General features: G+C 29.7%; 1 non-coding gene across 1 annotated transcript; it reads right to left on the bottom strand.

The window, feature by feature from the left end:
* Positions 1–7,543: 7,543 nt before the first annotated feature.
* On the bottom strand, positions 7,544–7,627 carry Trnal-uaa. The gene has a single exon. It is a non-coding gene; the product is annotated as a tRNA-Leu (tRNA).
* Between the last annotated feature and the right edge of the window lie 11,725 nt (positions 7,628–19,352).

Here is a 19,352-nt window from a genome sequence, read left to right on the forward strand (position 1 = left end):
AACTATTTTGTGTTCTAGATTGTCAATAAATTTTGAGCCTGACAATATTGAACTTTACGATTTTCTAATAAGTCATCAATAAAAATTGCACTTGCATGTGCATCGCACCAATTGGTGGTACATATTTTTATGACATTTTTATTACACTAAAGGGTCATTAAATGGTGTAACATATAATATATTTCTACTTCAATTGAATCTTAAAATAGAATTTATAGTCTTTTACGATAGCTACTTAAGGTTTTTTATTATAAAGCATTTTTACTGCCTACAGAGATGAGGAGGCTAGACGAATATTGTCGATCTCACAAACCGATGAAGATAAAATTTTTAACCATTTAATTTGAAAACTAGCGGTGCATGGCATCGTGACATAACGCAAATTGCTTGTACATAATTTAAATTGTGGATGATCCAAAAAACATTCAACTTACAATGATTAGGAGAAGTGGTGATTAGTTTTTGGCAAAGGCAGGTCCAGTCATTTTGAAGTCACAGAGCTAAACATACAAAAAATGGCAGTTTTTTAGAGAACTGAGCATCTATTTTCGATTTTTGGCCCTAACTTACTCTACGGGAAGTTAATAAACGAAAGTGTTCATCCTATTATGTCAAATAGCTTTTGAATTCTCCAAAACGTATCTTTTTTTAGAAGTCAAATTTTGGCTTTCATAATTTTGTCAATTTCAGTGTTAAACGATTCAGAACGACTTGAAACGTCGAAAAACCATTAAAGTAATATTTCTACTAAAACATGAAGTCTTATCTTGAACTTTTGATCAAAATCATCAATTTTAATATTTTTGTTATAGGAGATTTCACTGATGTACTTGTAAATTTGAAATGGTAAAAAACAAAATATATCATCCTTATAATATCAAATTTTGTATAAGTATCCTTTTAAAATATGCTTACAACGAAAATTGTTTTCCCTAAATTTTCCACCAAGTATGTAATGCTTCACCTTAAGTAGGCAATTTCTTTTTAAACGTAACGCGTTATAAAATACGCAAGAGTTATGAGTTTTACACACAAATACATATATATATATATATATATATATATATAATATATATCCACTTATATAATTTTATATTTATATGGGATATAAATTCCGTTTGCATGCTATTTGTCTGCCGTAACTTTCTTTTCCTGAGATTTTCCTCCGTGTTGAAGATTTTTTCTTATGTTTTATTCCGTCGTTTTTCTTTCGGCCTATTGAGCGAATTGTAAAGCAAACGAATAAATTATCGCCTTTGTCGTGCAAATAATTTTGTTTTCAAAATAAAATGAGAGGAAAGATGATGATGAAAGTGTATTTGCGGTTTGATTTCCAACGAAAATTGGATAATAAAAAATTATCCTATGAATAAATACCTATATTCCCTTATGATTAACTCATAGAAGAAACGGTTTATTTCCAGTTCCATTTTGCTAATTTTATGTTTTAACGTTTAAAGACATTTTGAATATAAATCAAAATTGGAAAATAATGTTTATGTATCAGCCAAAATTTTATCAATAGTCAAGGTATTCTCAGAAGCCCATTGTAAGAATCTTAAAATAAAATCTTTAAAATTTCAAAATTTTTAAACATTCAAAAACTGTTAGAAAAATATCGTTTGAGACTCATGCTGATTAGTTTTTTGAAAAAGATCAGCATATCCAATTCTTAACTAAGCATCTGATTTGAATGATACAAAATACTTTCTGCTATTTTTGTTTGGCAAAATGATTGCTTTTAGAAAAAAAAAATTTAGTATTTCAAATTTTTTTTCCCACTTTTTTCGAACATGTTTCTTTGTTATCGAAAATAATTCACATTTCAATTTTAATTTTGACTAAAGTTCTAATATACTTTAAACAAATAAATTCAACTTTGTAATTCAGTTCATATAATTCTTATAAATATTAGACAATGTTACAGAATTTTCAAGAATCTATTTGAAAACATTTATTACGCAATTTGCCTTAAGGCACGATGCCATATACCACTAGTTCCTCATTATACATTAGCTCGTTTAGGAAAATTTTCATTTTCCAAAAGCTCCATTTCCCATTCTCACAAAAGTTTTCTCCATAGACTTCAAATGATTAATGGAATTCCTTCTATGTACATTGAGAACAAAAGCTCTAAAACTATTTAACACAATCGTTTCCCGAGATCAAAGTTGAAAGTTTGACAAGCTTTTGTAAAACCAATTAATCAACAATCCAATAATTATTACCACATGACCCGATCCTCATCAATTCTGAGATCGATAATTTATTGATCGATTATTAACCTTTGAAAGAGGTGATTTTAAATACTTATTATGGGTAAAAGAATGTTCTTGAATAAGATAACTTTGGTAATGAATAATTTATTAAACTCTAAGAATTGTGGTTGATTTTTTCTCAACGTCGGAATTGTAATTATAAATTATATTATAATGGTTATTAAATATATTATATATCATGTTACAAATAATAAAATATTTTGGTATCACACGACAATCCATTTAGGAGACCGATAATAATTTTCACCTTTCAGAAGTCCTTCAGCGAAACTAATAAAAATGTTCCCACAAGTTCAACGATGGAGTTCTTAAACTGTCTCATGAGCAATTTGTTCTTTATAGTTTGGAAAACAAATGTTCTCAAATTGAGATAGATAGTCATTTAAAAAACTAGCGAATCTGCGTTTAAATTAAATATTTTTTTGATATTTTGTTTTTAGAAAATTATAATAAAATATACACATCATGTGTGTGACCTTTATCACGACGAATTTCTTCAGTGATATTTTTCCCTATAAATATTTGGCTAGGAAAACTTGAATGTTATCTACATATTATGACAAGTAGTTTTTTATGTAAATTGTTGCCAAATAAATCCTAAAAACTAGATGTCTATCTTTGGATAGATGCCTATTTGAACAACTATATTTTAGATAGACTTTTCTCGTAAAATTGATACATTCATAATTATATTTATATTGAACCAGTTAATTTTAAAATTATTTATATATTCAGAAAATAGTTTTGATTTGTTTTTCAATTTTTGTAATTATAAATACGTTGATTTGTGCTTATATATATATATAATACATAAATATTTATGAATATATACCTATATATTCTTGAAATGTGAATTTGCAGCTAATAGTCGAATTAAAAGAACAATAAATAATGATCTATTTATTTTTACCTGTTTACCTAAAAGATTTTTTATCAAGCTTTAGTGGATTAAATTTAAAATATATTCTAGATTGAAATAAATTAAGCAAGTAAATAATGGATACATACCCCACCAGGAAAAACAACCATGTTGATTTTGTAATTCAAAAAATCCAAAACAATATAAGACTATGTTTTCGGAACATATCATTAGTTTAAACCATACTTCTAATACAAAGAATTCTATTATTTTAAATAAGGAAAAGAATAGTAGTGACCTCAGAAAATTTGCTGCATTTGATAATGTTTACCATTGGAATGTCTTATGACTGTTATAGATTACTATTCACTTTTCTTGTTTGTGGTTCAAGTAGTAAGAGCTTTGGACTTGCAACTGCTTTGTTTTTGGTTAATTTCTCACCTCGGACAACCTGTTATTAAGCAGTAGTGATATCAGTTTTGACTAAGATTTCTGTGAATTCCGGGAATACATATCAGGTCTCTGTTAGAAAATAATTAATATAAATCTTATCACAAAGAGAATGGACAACCACTGAGTTACCTTCTAATAATGTTAGATTATAAGGAATTTGATCATCAACAGCTCAAAGAATACGTAAGAATATTTAAGATTGCTGTTTAGAAAATGTCTTATTTATTATTTATTATGTTTTAATTTTACTATTTCTAAATTAGGAACCACCGTGTTCAATGTTGCCAAATATATCATTTTCGCCAATCGCTCTTTTTGTTGTTCCTGACGTCACCCATCGTCCATAATATAATATGATAAAATTTATTAACGTGCAAAAAGTCAAGGTTGATGCTTCAATGATTCTCTCTGGTCTTGGTTAAATTATATATGTATTGGAACATATTTGCAAATGTCTATTTCTATGAGTGTTCGTGCATTTTGGCAACCAAATGTTGGTAAATATAGTTGCAGATATATTTGCCTGGTTGCACGTTTTTGGCCAAGGGTTATTTTTTTATTTTTTGAACAATCGGAAATAGCTGTTTTAGGAGGCTATCCAATTGTTGTGGCCACTCTTTGGAATGAGTTTATTATAAGATATTTTTCATAGTGTTGTGGTTTATATATTGCAGCAATTATTAGATCAATTCTGTGACAACTGATATCATTACAGCTTGATATCAGGTGAGCTGAGGTGAGTGTTGGATTTGGAATTTTGCATATGCAAAGTCAAAGATTTCACCACTTGAACCACGAATAAGCCCTGTTAAATAAATTTAATATTTTTTATTAACTTCTCGAGGAAGAAGTTTATGTTTTCATCAAAAAATCCGATTCGCTAATTTTATGTTCTCTCGGCGTTTCAAGCCATTCTCAATTGAATGAGACCAAATTTGAAAAAAGCTTGTACATGTGTGTGTGTGTATGAACAGATTTTTTGCCGAAGTTTTCTCAAAAAAGGGCTTGACCGATATCATGAATTTAAAATCCATTCGAGGATTATCGTTTCTCTGTTTTGTGCGACGATCGGCCGAGTCGTTTTTTGTAATTTGGAAAAAAGTATAAACTTCGTCCACATTTAAGCTCATACTACTGAATCGATTTTTAAAAAACTAAAAACTGGTCGAAAGATATTAGTTGGGAATGATTCCGATTAGTTTTAGGTGAAAATCTACCGAGCCGTTTTCTTGTAATTAACTATTAAAAAAAATTAAGCTGATTTTTGTGGAACTTTTTTTGGCGATATACATCTTGGTCTTATAGAACGCACTGAAATATTGCGGCCTTACGACAAGTAGTTTAATTATAAAAATTCATCAAAGTTTGAGAAAATGAGTAGTGTTTTTGACGTTTGTTAAAATTAAAATTATACGATTTACTTGGTATAACGATAGAGTACTTGGTCTTGATGAACATACTAAATCATTAAAGTCTTACGGAAACTGGTTCAATTATAAAAATTGTTGATTTTTGAAAAATTGCTTTTAGAAATACTTTAAGCGTTTTCAATTATGTGTAATATATCCACTAGGAATACTTTTAATCACTCATAAATTAATTTATTTTTCTTTGATTAAGTCGATTATTTACACATATCGGGAAGTTCATGTAACTTGCCTCAAGGCAAAATACCAATACCAACTAGTTTTTTATTTAGTTCTTCTTACTACATATTGGACAGCATTTATTTAAAGCAGTTGGAATATTTTTATCAAGCTTTACATGAGCCTTTAGTGCCATATGCGATGACAACTAAATCACTTGATTTAGTTAAGAAAATCTAAGTATGTTTCTAAATTTCTCTATGTTACGTGTTTGAAATAGCGACAACCCTAAAACGCTCACCTTTAGAATCGTTTACGATTATATAATCACGTATGGATGTGTTAATGTCAATGTTTCATAGCTTTAGTAGATATTTAAAGCAGATTTAGTACTCTGATTCTCTTCTTTGGGCTATAAAAGAGACTACTCGACTTATATTATAAATTGGCCTGGAATAATTTATTGACTGCTATAAAAATCCTGAATGGGTGCACTTGATTCGAAAAGATAGTAGACAAGATTTTGAATATATCAGGCAATGTATTACAATTATTGTTTAATAATACAAATGTTTAAATATTTTCTGCTAAACATTGTTTCAATATTCAAGCGTTTCATTTCGATTTTTGAATATTAATCCCAATATTCGTCCACAATAAAAGCAAAAATCGAGCTCCCAAATCAGATCATTAATATAAGTTTTTAATTTGGGCATCTTACATATTTCTTATGGGTTTAACGACCGCTCAAGGATTTCAATCGGTTCTTGCAAAAAAATATTTCAAGCTGTTCCTCTTTTCCAGTTATAATAATACGTGAGAGAATATACATCTCGTTAGGAGGTCTTGATTTCAGGTTTCCATTACCGGAATTGCAAAGTCGGGATAAGATTAAAAATAAATGTTGATGGAAATTCAAATATAATTATATCTATTATGATATCTATTTTAAATGCATGCTAAGTGATTTTACAGTTTTATCTGCAATTATAGTAGAAATTTGCAAGTAATAATAAATATAGATAAGTCAGTTGAAAGTCTTGAAATTTATTTAATGAAATTGTACATTCTCTGTGCTTGAAAATTGTCCCGTAATCAATATAGATCGATTCAAATTGAAAAACTAGTGGTGCATGGCATCGTGTCTTAAGGCAAAATGGAACTTCTCGTACCGAAAACTAAATTATTAAAAAAAACTTTGCAACTCTTTAAAAAAAATTAGATTTTTGAGTTATTTTTGAAAATATTTGAAGTTTTTGAAAATTTTGAACATTTTTTTAAGCAATCGCGCTGCATGGCTGGTAAGATATCAAAAGCGCATAAGCGCCGCGTAATCGTCTCTAAAACGTGTAAACATTGGTACGGAACCCACAAAATTTGTACTTATCATTATAATCTTTATAGAATATCTGATAATACGATATACATATGTCTAATGTTCATTTTTGACCGCCAAATGGCACTATTTTTTTTTTTTTTTATTCCGGATTCTTGGAGATGCTAGACCTGCCTTTACAAAAATTTTACCAGTTGTTCATTTCGTCAATACAAGTACAATGGTTTTTGAATTATTTAAATCGGACGCTTCGTTATCTCAAAAACTGAAATACCATTTTTGGCACTTTTTGTCCCCGTATCTCTGAAACGGCTTGACGTGCCTTTGCCAAAAACTAATCAGCTCGTCTCCTTATCAGTAAGATTCGAATGCTTTTTGAAACTTTTTCAGAAACCTTTAAAACGTAAAGTTATGCAAAAACTTTCATTTTCGATTTTTTGCGATTACTATAACTTACCCTACAACAAATTAAAAAGGTAAAATGAACGTTATTTCATGTAGTATTTCTTCTTGCTATATTTTTTAAATTAAATAGTTATTACATTTTGAGGAAACTTAACTTGTATTTTAAATTTTAAGAAAATATGTTTACTCATTGGGATGTTAGTTGCTCTGAAATGACTTGACACAATTTTAAATAATTTTTTTGTTAAAAAAAATGTCTGGTATTTGTAAAATTAGTCCCTATTTTTTTTAATTTCCCCATAATTGCAAAAAAATCGAAAATGATTTTTTTTTGTTTATCTTTACGTTTCAGCGGTTTCTGAACATTTGAACATACCTTAGAAAAATTGGATGTACGTGCGTGCAGATACAAATTTTCGTCGACGATTTCGCGAACACGGGTCAACCCATTTGAATAATTCAAAAAACATTCGATTCCTACTGAAAAGGAGACGTGTTTGTGTTCGTTTTGGAGTTTTGATTTTTAATAGTCAATTACGTAATTTAATAATAAGTGAAGTTATGAAAAATAAGATGGATGTGTAATAACAAAATAATAACAGTAATAAAAAATTAAGAAAATTAATGTCAGGTGTGGGGTTCGAACCCACGCTCCCTCTCGGGAACCAGAGCTTAAATCTGGCGCCTTAGACCGCTCGGCCAACCTGACTTGTGTAAGACCTCCTGCAATTGTAAATGGGTACTTTTATGATAAAAAAACGTAACAAAATCATATATTATGTTTTTGCAAATTTTGAGCATATTCAAAGATAAATCCGTAGATACGTTTTTGCATAATTTTTACCATTTTTTTTAAAAAAATATATTTTTTTAAATTTTTTATTGGTGACATGAGGCTTTCCGAGTTTTGCTTAAAACTGTGTAGAATGGACTGTATTATGACGTTATTTCTGCATAAAATATTTATAATTTTAATTGCAAATCTAAAATTACTCGATAAGATATAAAATATATAACATCATAATTTACATTTTACTAAACAATCAAATTTTTGTTATTGTCAAATAAATTTTTTCAAAAAATATCCTTGAAGTTGGTGTCTCAAGAAGCTGAATGACTTTATAGTTTGTATGATGTTCTAGTTTATGAAAATGTTTTACACTGTTGATTTGTATAATTCTGTTTATAAATTCAATATGAAGATCGTAGTGTAAGGTTTTATTGCTAACAAACCACGGAGCATCAGTAATCTGTCTTAATATTTTCGATTCGGCACGTTGAATTAGCACTATGTTGGATTTCCTCACTGAAAAAGAAGCTGCTCATAATATGGAGGACCCTTAGAACTACCACAACTTTATATGAACAGGATAGTAAATCACTTATTGAAATGTTTTTCTAAATATCAATATAATATTTATCAGTCATGTATTCTGATTGTTATTGAAAATAAAATTAAAAAAAAAAAATCCTCCATAGCAGAGCATGGTTTCGATCCACGGACCTCTGGGTTATGGGCCCAGCACGCTTCCACTGCGCCACTCTGCTTATGATGAGATAAATGAAATTTGTGATGTAGTGAATGACACGGCGGTAATGAGATTTTTTTTTTTTTTTAAGTATTTTTATAGATATTGTTTTAATAATTTGAGTTATTTTATTTTAATTTATTCAGTTACAAGTAAAATAAAAAATCGTCAATATTACCATAACATAAATAATAATTATCATGCTATTACCAACTAAAGTAATAAATAATAAAATTGATTTGATAATGTAACCATTTTTTATCAATGCGGGTTTACCAGATAAATAAAAATCTATATATAAATTTATATCTAATAATATGTCTGTATAATTGTGCCAAAGGGCCCATTAATCAAGCCTCGCACAATAAGAAATGTCTAAAGTAAATGTTCTAGTAATTAATCTCAAAGCTCAACTCCAACTTGCCAACAAAACCGGCGAACAAAAGTAAAAGTATTGCGTTATGTAACTTTTTCTTCTGAAATCACATTATATTTAAATAATGCCGTTATTAAATGTTATGACGGTAATAGAAGGGAAATGACTGGAAAAACGGATGAGGTTTTGAAAGGGTAATTAAGGTTTATCGATTTTGTACCGAGGACTGGATTACGCATAATTTTTTATGTGTTATAAGGTTATTGATTTTTATTTTGTTTATCAAATAAAAATATAATAAATATATAACTTTTGAAACTGGCTAAGATATTTTGCCGGTATCTTGTCATATACTAAAAGTGACTAATTTTTTTTTTTTTTTTTTTTTTTTTTTTTTTTTTTTTTTTTTTTTTTTTTTTTTTTTGTAATTTAAATATACATAATTTCATAATAATAAGTTAAATAAAAAGCTGATACAGAAATCAAAATGTCTCAAGAGATTAAAAAATTTTCATATATTACTCTCGAATAACGTAATTAAGAATGTAATCCAAATTTGTTAAATATAAGCATTTTGTAAGTATATATTATATAAGTAATTACTTATGTTTATATACTTAATATTAAATAATTTTAAAAAACAAGGGTAAGGTGATCATATTAAATGGAAAGTTTTTTCATAAGCAGAGTGGCGCAGTGGAAGCGTGCTGGGCCCATAACCCAGAGGTCCGTGGATCGAAACCATGCTCTGCTAGTTGGTTCATTTTTTTTTACTAAATTAAATTAAACTAATTAATTTTTAATTATAGTAATAAAGTTTTGCTCAAATCTTATAAAATTTGTTTTTGAAACATTTTTGTTAATAACCTATTTATACTTTGTACAGAAAATAAAATAACCTAGTGGTTGTAGCAGAAAATTGAGCTTTTATGTTCAACTATAATTTTGTGGATTGATAATCAAACTAGTGGTGTATGGCATCGTGCCTTAAGGCAAATTGCTGGAACTTTGCGTACCAAAAATCATTTTCTTTGAAAAAGATTTTTTTTTTTAACTTTGAAAAAAAAAATGGATTTTTGAGAAATTTAACATGTTTGAAAATAATTGATTTTTTGAAAAAAAAACTTGAAAAATGTTTTTTTTTTAATTCGAAATATTTTTGGCAATGTTTTTTGAATTATTCAAATCGGTTGATCGGTGTTCCCGAAATCGTCGACGAAAATTTGTATCCGCACACACACACATACATCCATTTTTTCTAAGGTATGCCATATGTGCAGAAACCTTCAAAACGTTAAGATATGCAATATTTTTCATTTTCGTTTTTTTGCGACTACTATAACTTACCCTACGGGAAGTTAAAAAATATTAACAGGACATTGTTATTCAGGTGTTGTCATTTTACTATCTCATTTTTGTAGATAGTTCTTATTAATTTTTCTTCATAATTATTTAATCCATTGTAGTCAAATATTTACCAAACAATTTGTTACATTTATAACTTACCATTAATCAAGTATAAAGAAATAATCTTACAACTTCCACGGTTTCACGCCGCATAATCAATTACAATCAGCTAATTGCCTGCATGACGCGGTCGATTTTTACAGGCAAGTAATTATCTTAAAAGTCTCCAACCCACGGCCAGAGGTCTGTAAACAACCCCTGGAGGTGGTTTTAACGGTGAGGTTAATTAAGAAGGGATTAGCGATCGACTCAGCCATTAACTTGACTCCGACCCTCGTCGGTCGGGGTGGTAGCTTTAAGTGCTAACAATAAGAAGTTGCCGTGTGGCAATAAAGCCGTGGAAGTGTACTAAACCACGAGGATTTGCTCCCGGTATCACTAAACTCGATTAAGCTAAGATTGCTGCAAGAGACGGAAAGTTCAGTGTTTTGATCTAATACGTGCCGAGGAGGCCAAAGGCCAGAAATTTATGGATAGGAAGGTTCCCAATCTTTTTGTCCCATACTCTATGCCCATTGATTTCTTGTTATAACAATTTATTTTTGACAATCAAACGCCAAACCGTAAAAATAATGTACAATAAATTGAATATAAAACTAGTGATGCATGGCATCAGGCCTTAAGGGGGTTGTTCTTTTTTTTTACAAAAAATGCAAGGTATTTGTTTTTGTTTTTCTCGAAATGTATTTGTCAAAGAGACATGCGGTTTTTTTTAAACAAAAATTACAAAATCATAGAATATTACGTAATTTTCTTTTTTTTTTGCGCCGTCATTTTTTAACCAAGGGGCGCCAAAGTCGGTCTTGCAAAATCGATTTATTTTGCGGTGCCACAGATAAATCCGTTGCGCATCGCCCGAAACAAAAAAAGAAACTACGTTGAAGAAGAAGTTTGAATCCAGTCCCCCTACCAAAATGAAAGAAAAAAAGCAAGAAGGAAAAAAATGGCAGCTATTTAAAAAAAGTGTCAAAAAATGCTTTTTTTGGGGCGAGAAGCTTCGCAAATTTTTTTGCGTAATATTATCAAGTTTTTTGAGGTAGGGGGACTAGGTATTGCAGTGGTGAACAAATTAAAAAAAAATGCAAGTCGATCCGACTTGTAGTTTTTTTATAATTTGTAGCACCGCATTGAAAAAAGTCAATTTGAGAAAAACGTATTTAAAGTTTTTAATATAATGCACTAAGTACACCATTTAATTTAATGTACGAAATACACCATTGTGTTCAAAGATGCTGGCACATTAAAAAGGTCATGTGCATGAGGTATTATAATGAAAAAGAGAGCAGCTGGCATACAATAGCTCGCGGAGCGATAAAAAAACGCTTTCAGAGGATCATACGTATAGAGATATATATATCTATAACTTCGTCAAAAAAATAGATATTGAGATGATTTTTTTTTAAATAATTCTAATGTATTTAGCTTTCATAATATCAAAAAATCTCAAAACCGAAACAAAAAAAAAAGTGAACAACCCCCTTAAGACAAATTGCTGTTACTTGCCTGCCGTACTGCACTTTTAATTGAAAATTTTCAATTTTTTCTGTCCCGTATCTTCGAATTATCACAAATTTCGTGTATTTCATCGCAAGCAGAGTGGCGCAGTGGAAGCGTGCTGGGCCCATAACCCAGAGGTCCGTGGATCGAAACCATGCTCTGCTAGTTGGATTTTTTTTTTACTAAATTAAAAACGAATTAATTTTAATAAAATTTTGCTCGAAACGGCTGAACTTGCCTTTATCAAAAACTTAACAGCACCTCTCCTTCATCAAGAGAAATCAAATGTTTTTTAAATTATTCAAATTGGTGAATCCGTTCTCGGTGAAAAAAATTGGTGAAAAATTATGCACAATAAATTGAATATAAAACTAGTGGGGTGCATGGATTCGTGCCTTAAAGCTAATTGCTGGAAATTTCCGTACCGTAATTAAAAATCTTGGTACAGAACCCAAAAAAAACACAATGTGTACGCATTATTAAAATTTCTCTAATTAAAATCTGATAATTTGATGTACATACGTCCAATAAACATTTTTGACCGCCAAATGACATTTTTTTAACTTATTTTTATTGAGGGAAGTTTCAGCAATTTGCCTTAAGGCACGAAGTTGGCTTGCACCCCACTAGTTAAATTCTAATTTCAGCAACTGTCATTTACTGCTAGCAATCAATTTCTTAATATGGGGATCTCGGAATATACTTCATAGCCAGGCTGTAAGATCTTTAACCACAGCATAGAAGATCCACATTATTTGCATAAAATAAATTATAACCGATGCAATACATATAAATTTAACCGTGTCTCCATAAGTTTACGTAGGAGTCATCGCATTATTGAATATTATGCAGTAGCAAAGTCCGGCCTTGCATGATTGCGGGTCAGAGCGCTTGTTCGAGGCCAGGTTCGTTATTTCTTCGGAATGATGTCCTGGCGCCCTTGACTTCACGTAATTTTGCAAATGTTCGTGTATGAGTCGCTATTGTACGATTAATTGCCAGGGAATTGACGAAGCATAACATGTGCTTTTTGTTTATAAATATTATTGGGAGGCAGAACTAGTACATTTGCTATAGCAATTGTGGCACCTACCACTCTCCGAAATATTGTTATATACGGTAGCTTTTGAGTATTCATCAAATTTTTCGTATTTGGAGCATGTTTTTGGTTTTTTAATTTTCCGTAGGGTAAATTATAGTAATGGGCCGAAAATCGAAAATGAAAACCAAAATGAAATCTTCACGTTTTGGCATACCTCAGAAAAAATTGACGTGCATGTGAGTGTGTGTGTGTGTTTTGTGTGGAATGGAAGATGTACTGATTAGTTTTTGACAAAGGCAAGTGCAGCCGTTACGGAAATACGGAGCAAAGAGTGCAGAAAATAGAAATCGAGTTTTTGAGAGGACGGAGTATCCGATTTAAATGATTCAAAAAACATTCCATTTGTAATGATTGGGAAAAGAGATGATTAGTTTCTGACAAAGGTAGGTCGAGTCATTTTGAAGATAGAGAGCTAAATGTATAAAGAATTGCAATTTTTTAAAGAACCTTAACTCTAAAGATTCAAAAAACTTTCTGCTTGCTTTGACAAAATAATTGATTATGGAAAAAAAAATTTTTTGTTTAAATTTTATTTTTTAGGAAAGTTTTTATTTGAATATCGAAAATAATTTAAATTATAATTTTAATTCTGGATAGATTATTAATTTTCGAGCTTTTTGACATAAATATAAAGGTCTTAAAATTTACAAATTTCAAGTTAGTGCAATTTCGAACTTAGAAAATTGCGCATGTTCAAATTTTGAAAAAATCTGTTTTTTTTCGTTCTTTGGAAGGCTGAGTTAGTTCTAATGTAAAATATTGTAATACTAAATTTTCATAATACGGTTTTTATCTAATATGCAAATTAAATAATTACTGTAGAAAATTTGCTGTGTAATTTGAGATCACTTCCATCTACGTAAACATTTATATTGAAATATGTAATCTATCATATTTTTAAATATTCATTATATGCAATTTGCAATTAATGCAATTATTTCCATTAAAACCAATTTGTATCCAAACACCTTTGCTTTTATAGTGTACATGACATCCTGATTATTATGAAATTTGCATTTAATAGTATGCCAGGCTCTTGTAAAATATATTATATTTATATGTAATTATTTTAAATATTGTAATTATATTTGAAAATTGCATGTTTGCATATAATTTGATAAAAGGAAAAAGTGAATTATTTTAAAAGTATAAGTAACATTATTTTAAATTTTAATTTAGGTATTTAACAACAAAGCATCATATAAATATAAAGACATTATTTTATGAACAGTAAAATAATTACAGAAAACTTCCTAATTAACTTTCCATAGGGGTAAGTTATATTAATCGCAAAAAATCGAAAATGAAAATTTTTATATATCTTTACGTTTTAAAAATGTTCAAAATTAAAAAAAAAAAACGAAATACAAAAAAGTCAATTTCTTCAAAAATTTCAAAATTTTTCAAAAATCCAATTTTTTCAAAGTTTTGCAAAGTTTTTTTTAATAATTAATTTTCGGTACGTTAGTTCAAGAGATTTGTCTCAAGGCACGATGCCATGCACCACTAGTTTATATCAATTCATTGATGCAGTAAAATTCAAGTAAACTATATTTTTAGTAGTGCCACAATGTTTAATTTTAGTTTATGAATATTTGTTTTCCTTTTTTTCTTGTAGGAAATTATAAATCCTTCAAATTTTACTTTTTGGTTTTTGGACTTGTCTAAAGTCAATCCGTTTCTTCTAAGATGATAAGGGATGTTTTTTTATTCCCATATTATAGCCCCCACAGCAATCAGAACTTCACGTCCTATAAGCTGTTGGGATGAAACTTCTACCTGCATCATATTGTTAGATGGTAACACAAAATTTGATCCATCCATATTTTATTATTTTAGTATTAAAATTTATGTAATAGAACTGATCTCTTATTCAATTTGATGCAGCAGTGCACTTAATGGCTATTTTTTGATCATATTAAAGATCTATGCTCGATATTGGAATTGTCCATGAGGGGGAATAAGGTTATTTAAACGCAATTGCTAACATTGAATTCTGGAGATTTTTAATAACTTACGGGAAGTGAAAAAAATTTTGATCAGCAGATGTGATAGGATTTAGAATTGTCCGAACATTGAATTACTTAGACTGAACTGAAGATTATCATGTATGCATATTCTGCAACTATCTATTAATTTTCCCGATGGATAGTTTTGTTGTAGCAAGTGGGGCGTAGTATGTTTGCATATGTGATCTTTCAAATCAATGTTAATTTATGAAGACGCAAATGCAGAAACCGGCCGTTAACCATCCCATATAAATTTTCTGATGATTGAACATGTAAGATTTCATCTGCACGTGTTCGGAAACGGTTTGATATATTTCTTAAGCGTGGGATTTCAGAGATGTATTTGCAAATCCGGTTGTAGTTATTCTGGATTATCTCGGGACAGGGATACTCAACAAAATATAGTGAACTTCGTAAATTTTCACAATATCTGTTGCACACGAGTACTAGGAATTTTGAGTCTGCTTCAAAAAGTATATGACTAAAAATGTAAATTTGTTTCGAGTCGGCTAGTAATTATCATCATAAAGTTTTACATAATGTTTTCAAGTTTAGAAGATCCTGGAAATAAATCTAAGCCTCCTACTTCGAGCAAAGTGTGCCAGCTGTGTCCGCCACCCACCCATTTCAAGAAGTCACTGCACTACCATCTTGTCGGTTTTGCGGTCGTATATCTTTCTGTATTGTGCATCTATCTTCCTTTGTTTATTGATTATAATAGTCTTAATGATCCGCTATTCGAAATGATTCTTATCTTGTAGTGTATAGTATATACAGTCGACAACAACGCCTTCATAAATCAACGTGTATGTGTGTTTATTTGCTATTTCAATTCGCACTTTAATCAGGGATACAAAACCTATGTAACACGTGCCGAAGTAACCAGAAAGACTAAGGAACCGATTGTGCCGCATAACAGAAAAATGTTATGGCAAGGCAATGTTACGCTCCATACATTATACTACTGAATCATACTGAATACTGTCAAAATGACATGTCTTTGCTGTGCATTCAGGCGTTTTACACATAAACTGTGACGTCATTCGTATGTTATGGAGCTGAGTCAGAAAGATCCTGTTATCTAAGATATTTTGTTTTGACATTTGTGCGGTTTCTAGGTTAGGTTTTTTGTCTGACAACCTTCTACCGCACTAACCACATGGATTTTGTCAATATTTTGTATGGAAAAGTCTTCATAACATGGCTTTGCCATAACATTTTTCTGTTATGCGAAAGAATCGGTCCCTAAATGATCTAATACTTAGTTGACACGTGCAAAGTACATTATGGACTCGTCAGATTGAGGCAAAATTTTGCTAATAAATAATAATGTTCCTATAAAAAGAACTGATTTATTTAAAAATGACATAAATACACAAAAATAATGTATATGTAATTTTGGACTTATTGCGTTATTTATTAAACTGAATTATACAATTTCGTCTTACAAACATATACTGTTGACTGTATCTTATATTATTTTAATTTTTGGCACATCTCAGCTGCTTTTCTGCAATAATAATGTAGAGATTACATTTTTTTGTATATTATATTCTAATATTATCTAGGCTCATAATTTCAATGTACGAGTATATGATAATTAAGACTATATTTGACATTGAATTATATTTTTATGTTAATGTAAAATATGCTGTTGGCAATCTCTGTTATAAAGGCTGGTAATATTTTTCCATTAGAGTGTAACTATGAGGATGAACATGAGAGAAAAATGTAAAAAAATGAAACATTTCTTAATGGCAGCTCATTAAGGTGAAGGTTCTGTGTGTGAAATGTAGCCTGCAATTTTCTTTGAGTAAGAACAAGGATATTTTTACGGATAATTAGAGGATGAAATGTATGAGAATTTATTGTTAGTCATCGGTCTGGTTGTTGATAATAAACATTGAAAAATATAATAAGATATTTCTTATTTAAATTCATAAATAGTCTTAAATGATACGCCAGAGTTCTCGTTTCTTATTAGATTTTTTGATATAAGAATGATAATATCATAGCTCAATTTAGTTAAATTTAAAGAATTTGGATATTAATATAGGAATTAAAACAATATTATTCCAATTACTTTTTATAGAATTATTCATAGAAAATATATGCTTTTCTTATAATTTTGTTAGTGGAAATTGGACGAGTTACTTATTTTAAAATTTTTGTATTCCATCCTAGAATACAAAAGTCAATAAATACAAAAATCGTATGAATTAAGGTAATGGCTGGTTAAGCACCTCTACTTTTAATTATTGTTACTAAAAATTCTAACTTCATTTGTTTATGAGATATTATTTTTGGACTTTTTTACCCGCTGACCTTTAAGCCTTGCTCTACCCTATATATATTATTATGCCAATGATAATATTCCAATGAAAAAGATTGATGAAATAATATCCTGATTCAATGACCCAATGACTGCATCCATAATTCAATGGCACCACATTTAGCTCCAACATCTCATGATATATTTAGTACCATCTTTAGGTCCAAATATATTATTCTTTAATCCTGAAAATAATTGGTTGCATAAATTCAATATGATAGTACCTTAATTCAATGGTACTATTTTACAACTCCAATGGAAACAGCTTTCTATGATCAAATTTATTTTGTTTTATAATCAAACTAGATGACCCGCCAAACTTTGTTTTACCATATAAGAAGGTATTTGTTAACAATTTCTAGAGAATCTAAAAATTGTCATTTCAAACATTTCAAAAAAGATTAGCAATGTTCTTGCATATAAATGAAACTACAAACAAAACTACTTACTACAATTAAAAAATATTCATATAAAACACCCTATTAAATTGAAAAACCATTTGACATTTCACATATGAGCCGCATGTAATTGTTGCATGTTAAATTACGTTTCTACAAAAGCATTTAAATTAATGATGTAAAGTTTCTACGCGGTTTTGAGATCATTTCTCACCTTTCCCACAATCTCTGGATAAGCACAAACATTTCAATTTTAAATTTAGCCAAATCGGTCCAACCGTTTTCGAGTTTTAGCATACCTAGCATTTTATTGAGCTCCATTTTTATATATAAGATTACAAGATATCATATTTTAATGCCACTACTTTATGTGAATGGTACTTTACGATTTTGTGATACTATTACGCCTATATTTTGTGTAAAACAACAGCCTATATACCAATGATCCAATGATCTAGTGATCATGTAGATGAGCCAAACTCAAACTTTATTGCAACTTCAGTACCCAAAATTAAACTCAGTTTTTACTCCTAATTTTGGTCATCACATAAAGAATTCATACCATTTTCGCGTCAATCGACATTGCCTATATTTCCCTTTCTGATCAATCGTCAAGTTTATCTTCAGCACATCACTTTTAATTAAAATAGGGATAAAGTTGTTCTGTTCTTCATCTCAATTATCGTATTTATGTCGACGAGAGCAAAATATAGCATCCGTTTTGATACAACAGCCGGTTAATGACAGGCTATCTATGTTCATGCCTTAATTGGAGAAGTTATGAAAGACTAATTATCGCGTTTCCGTCATAAGTGCCCAAGAAGATATGGCACACACAGTTTAAACATAGTAAGGCGGTTGATGGACATTTTAGGAAGGAAAATGATGAAGGAAAAATTCAGTTTATAATATTTCTATTAGGGAAAGTATGGACAAAATGACATGGTATTTTTTTGATACGATATTTAATTATCTAAAAAATATAATCCGTCTCGATGGTTTTTACTCGTCTTAGATTCATTGACTACCAGTGACGTAGTATTTTAATTAAGCAGGAACCATGATAACATTTTTGTGAAAGAAATGCAACTAATTACAAAAATCGTTTTGTATATATCTTTTGTCTTATAGGACATATAATGTAAGGACATACTGATATAAGGAGATACTAATAACCCTTCTGCTCTTCTTTAGAACATCAGCCCATGATATTTGGTTCCGAAGGGAACAAATTATACATTGCAACTAACTTTCGCTGGATTCAGAACGCGAAAATTTTTTTTGGTCTGTTTTCAGAAGTAATGAGAGTAAAAGTTAAAAGCTAACGTTTTACAGGTTTCAAATTTATCTTTTCCTTAAAGTACTAGGTCATTTTGTCCATTGTATAGTCATTTTATGTACCGACTATACTCGAATAAATAAAAAGCTCACTGAAATTTTTGCCAGAAATGTAGGGATCACCACAATAACAGCATCTGAGCCTTATATACACCAGAAATAGTTTGGTATGGCAAACATGTCATGCCAAACTATTGCCTGATCGATCCCTAGCAGCAATGTTATTCATATCACTTTAGCTACTATTGAAATGTGGACTTTTTTGGGCGAATTATAAACTTTTCCTTTTTCTTTGCCTAAATGGTATCTATGTCGATAACTAATGAAGAAAAAAAAAATGTATACTGATAATCACTGTGACAATGACGATTTACATCTGACAGGTT

This window comes from Ctenocephalides felis, unplaced genomic scaffold, assembly GCF_003426905.1.
Source record: "Ctenocephalides felis isolate EL2017-DRISC unplaced genomic scaffold, ASM342690v1 CF-g0.4_SCAFFOLD_00845, whole genome shotgun sequence".
Taxonomy (NCBI): domain Eukaryota; kingdom Metazoa; phylum Arthropoda; class Insecta; order Siphonaptera; family Pulicidae; genus Ctenocephalides; species Ctenocephalides felis.